This window comes from Solanum dulcamara, chromosome 5, assembly GCF_947179165.1.
Source record: "Solanum dulcamara chromosome 5, daSolDulc1.2, whole genome shotgun sequence".
Taxonomy (NCBI): domain Eukaryota; kingdom Viridiplantae; phylum Streptophyta; class Magnoliopsida; order Solanales; family Solanaceae; genus Solanum; species Solanum dulcamara.
This window is the reverse complement of record NC_077241.1, coordinates 28211514-28216771: the sequence shown is the minus strand read 5'-3', so window position 1 is coordinate 28216771 and position 5258 is coordinate 28211514. Positions and strand designations below refer to the sequence as shown.

At 41.1% G+C, this 5258-nt stretch overlaps 1 pseudogene; it reads left to right on the top strand.

The window, feature by feature from the left end:
• The first annotated feature begins 2387 nt into the window (after positions 1-2387).
• LOC129890919 (5S ribosomal RNA) lies at positions 2388-2507 on the top strand (annotated as a pseudogene).
• Positions 2508-5258: the final 2751 nt, after the last annotated feature.

Here is a 5258-nt window from a genome sequence, read left to right as displayed (position 1 = left end):
GTTAAAATATAAGGGATATAAAAGTAATTTCCATGGTCAAAGAAAATGACTTTAACCACTTAGAAAAAAAAGTTAGGAATCCTAACTTTTCATTTTTGACCGACTTTAAGAACTTTCTGGCTTAAAGTTAGCATTAGGCAAACACGTCCAAAAGTTGAAAAGGGGCTTTAAGTTGGTTTTGACCAACTTAAAGCCAATCCAAACGGGCTCATACTAGCTTCTAAGTAACTTAAGGAACATTCCGAGTTCAAAGATGTGGGGTGTAACATCCTTCCCCCCTTTATAACATTCGTCCCCGAATGTTAAATGCAACCTTCTGTAAGACTTTATATAAATTATAGAGGGGTTCCTTTCCTTTATGCTATCACATACATTCCCATCTATATTATTAACATACGAGTGCTCAAGAGTTGGAGTTACCTGTAGACATCGGTTACAGGTGCAAATACTTGTATTCCATGTTCTCTTCAGTTCCCCGATCATCCTCTTTCTGGTTTTGGTTTTTCCACCATAACTTGACGGAAGGTACGTCTTTAGTCTACAATCTTCCAGTTTGCCGATCCAGGATTGTGGTAGGATTTTCCTCATAGGATTCCATCTATTGGACCTCATTTATGGAATATACCCTGGGTGACTCGTCAGTAACTAATGGACTGGGCGTATAGTTTCCAACTGAGGTGGTAAGCTTAAATTACCAGCCACGTTGCCCACCTTATGAGTAACTTGATACCGTCTAACATATTTTGGGTCAAGTTCCTTTTCTAGGTGACCCTATGATGAACATCCAATCATCAACTTGAACTCTGTATGTCGACGTCGATTATCTGTATATCATTCCTGCCGACTCTGGGCTTTTAGTCAATAGCTTGCTTAATCATGTCGAGGCCATTGGAATACTGGAGTAGTAATTATTATTATAGGCAACTTGATAAGTGATGGATAATCATTCCGGCTACCGTCGAAGTTAATCTCCCGGCTTCTGATATATCTTCTAGCGTCTAATAGTGCGTTCAGTCTGTTTAGTAGCTCGAGGGAGATATACGGTACTAAGACCTGTCTGTGCTCCTGACCTCTTCTTGGACTGATCTCAAGGCGTTAATTATAATTGTAGTCCCTTTATCTGGATATTAGAGAAGGAAACCTCACGGAACCTTACCATTCTCCATGTTCTATAACTCCCTCTAATTTCAGCAGGATAGGTGCTCTTGATTAGAAGCAAATGGGATGATTCATTAGCCTAATCACAACAACTCATATAGCACCCTACTCTTACCCAGTATAAAATGGGTGCGTAATGACGTGGATAATTTGGGAACCGTTAGCCTCGTATAGTCTTTCTCGACTACTTTCAGAACTTTAACTGGCATTCGATCTTTTGGGTCCTTCTTCCCCTCTTTTTCCAATTCTTAGGGTTGGCTACCGAATAATGTTGCAGTCCCCCCATATAACGGCGCTCGTAGTCATTTTGTTCTTTGTCTAACATGATCTGGTGTAATTCCAAAAGAGTTTTGGCATAGAAGCTCGCTATCCTGTAGTAACCAGCTAGTTCAGTCAGTTTTACTTAAACCTTATCACAATTTCCCTTACCCCTGCTTATAATCCTCTAGACACATTATCTTCTATCATTCTTTACCTTTACAAGAATACGAGAGGGTACAAGAAGCATCCTAGCATTACCTCGCCAGTCCTCATGTCTTACCCAGCCTTTCCTCCCTTCCTACCCTCGAGGTCGGGGTAGATCTTTGGTCCAATCGTGGCCATGTCTTACTTCACCCATAGTACTAATTCCATCTCGGTAGTTTGGCTTAACTTATCTTTGCACCTCTCGGTAGTTAGTTGCAACTTGGGCTCCTTCGCTTGGGATAATAGCTGTGGGGACTCCGTAAGGTCCTACCATATTTTTTTTACTCTATAATTTTACAGCTTCTCGGCGGATTAGGTAACCTTTGATCGAAGGAGTAAGGACTAATATCGTTATTCCACAAGTAACATTTCCTCCAGAGTCATCTGGCGCTGGAGTGCAAATAAGTTTTGTAGTCCTGGTCATATTGTGGGATTTTCGACCTTGGGCACTACTTCCTGTCATTTGTAAATTACATCCGCTAGAACCCTTACCCTTGGGTTTTTCTTTTTCGCTCTCAGAGTTGGCTACCAAGTGGTGTCAAAATTCCCTCGCCCACTGGCCTATATAGCCATTCTGCGGTTTTCCTCTCATTAACTAGTTCTATGTTGAAGAGCTGTGCCATTCAAGTGTGTCGTCAGTTAGCAAATAGCTAATCCTTCTTGTTTTTCTTAAGACCTTGTTACAATTTTCTTTACCATATTTTATAATACTTCGGGTACATAATCTCATCTTGTTTCTCCGTTACTAGTCAGATGCTTCCGTCTCGCGTGACCATACCAGCACTAACGTATTAAGTCCCATCCGAATTTCGAAGTTAAGCATGCTGGGGCGAGAGTAATATTGGGATGGGTGACCTCTCTGGGAAGTCTTCGTGTTGCGTTTCATTGTAATCCTTACCCTAATGAGTGGGGCACTCAACTTAGCTCCTGATTTACCTCAGCGTTATCTTGCGAGTCTTTATGTTTTGCCCTGTCCTTTCATCTGTTATCTTGAATCTAGTGTCAGCGTAGACCTGTATCTCCACTATCCTCCATTCACTTTGTGTTCTCCTCATTTACTACCACAGGAAGCTTTCTATTCCTTTTCCTTTAGTTATTTATCTATCGCAACATCATTTGTGACTAACTCTATGACCAACGTTTTGGCTTTTGGTCTAGCATACTGTCATTCTCCTTCATAGTGTCTCTTGAATTATTTGATATCCTTTCATGGTTACACTATTTTGTTTTTATACGTAGCCGCCTTCTAGGGTTATGTTGTTCAGGGTCTCGTCACAACTTCTTATCGCTGCCTTATGTAGCATTTTGGCTTCCATCCAACTATTGGTAGCCTCTGAACCTTTTTAACTTGGTTCGGAAAGATACCTTATTGAAGTTAAGACGTTCGTCTCAGATATATTCCCATATCGATTGCCTTCACCTTACTTTTGCCATTTTCTCATTAACTTCCCCCCTTTAGAGTATACTCGTACTTTCATTTGATTGTACTTGCAGTCATTCAATTTCAATTAGGCAGTACTAGTATTCCAACGATAACCATTCCAAGTTTTCTTGAAGGAGTGGCTTTGTCCCAACCTATATCCTTTGTTTCTTGGGACGAATAGAAGTTGCATCATTTGATCCTTAAGTTTTCCATCCTCGTCCCTTAAGGGTGCCACTATTTTTGGAGTGACGTTGTGTACATGCGTCATTTTTTTGTATCGTAAGCCCTATGCTCTTACTGCATTCTCAACTTCGGCCTTTAAATTAGTCAACGCGTACTATGTGCGTCTGACTAGTGGTTCCACTTTATCCCTGTATACTCGTATCACACTGTTCAATTCATACTTACATATCCCCCTTTTAATTCGTATTCGTGTTCCATCCCTGCCATTTCTTTGTGGTGCTTCTGTTCGAAGCTCTTTCCCCAATTAGTCGGTGGAGAACTATAAACGGTTATCATAAATCCTTTCCCAATCATTGTTGGAAGAAATCGAAACCTCTTAAACATCACAGTACTTCTTTTAGTACTTAACCTACCTGGTCTCCTTCTGAGTTTATCCTCGAGTTATGAACAACTCGTCTAATTACAATTAGGAGTTCACGGCTTGGTATTTTCCTAAAGAGTGAAACTCATTCGCGGGTCATCTTATCCTTCATTCTGAGCCCTCTGTTTGTATTCCCACAATACAAATACGATTGGAGATACCGTAATCTGAACTTTATTACTTAATTAAGCTTTTGTTCCTCTGAAATAGAATTCTTCAAGTAAAAAGGGTGCCCCTTGTCGGCGACCTGAAGGATACCTCTTACAGCTTTATGGATATGGCGCGTAACACATTGATAACCAAGACTCTACTAGACACGGTCTGTAGACACTCCGAGGATGAACTGTTCTGATACCACTTCTGTCACGACCCAACCCCGTAGGCCACGACTGGGGTCCGACCTGGACCCCCGGTACACATGTCTATCAGTTGTGGTCATATTGAACTGTAAACAAACAATATCATGTAATAAAGCCCTACTGGGCGATAACATATATCATATATCATTTAGACCCAGTTGAATCAAACTGACATACACAACCCACATATACATGTCTGCAGACCTCTAAAAATATAAATGATAACATATGGCGGGACAGGGCCCCCGCCGTACCCTAAAATAGACAAAACAATGTTTATACATCAATGGACAGTATCAAAAAGTAGGCCCCAATACAATGGAGCCTCTTCCAGCTGAGCTGCATGGAATCCTAAGCTGACGGACTCCCAAAATCTGTATCTGTACCTGCGGGCATGAATGCAGCCCCCCGGGAAAGGGGGTCAATACGACATATGTACTGAGTATGTAAAATGTAACCTAATACACTGAAGGTATATTCGAAATAGAGAAGCAGGGGAAAAAATTATTAAATCGAAGTCATGTACCTGTATTCTGTGAATCACAAAAGCATGCATGCTAAATTTATACAATATATCCGGCCCTTTCAGGGTTCCGGTGAATCACATCTGTAGGACCATCATAACGCCGGCGCCATCACCACCTTATTACAACACATCATCATATATATACATACGTACCCGGCCCTCTAGTGAAGAGCTCGGTGAACAATGTAGTGAATTGTGCACGACAACGTACCCGGCCCTTCATGGGGCTCGGTGAACCACTATGGCATCGTAATCTCATTTTCGTATCAAATACATCTCAATGGAAATGAGAGATAGCTTCCCATACATTACATTCTGACATACAGAAGCCCTACTAGGCAATACTCAGAATTCTGGGAATGGAATTATCCCTGCACTTCATATACAATTTACTTAAGGCTAAACACTGCCAAAAGGAAAGAAAGATAGATGTATGAACTTATACCAAACCATGCCAAGAGAAAGCTTTACATACCTTGTCTGAATTATTCCTTATCCTGCTTGACCCACCGTCTTTTGAACCTATTCAACATGAAAGTAGTATGAATATCAATGCCTTTTACTTTCCAGCACCCTAGGTTACATCTTAGTATTAATGGAATCTATTTCCTTAGTCGTTTTCCCCGACTAGTTCTGTTATTCGCTAAGGCGTTGACAAAAATTAGGCAGCACCTCCCCTATACTGTGCCCTATCCGAATTTCCAATTAGGTCCCTAAGACCTA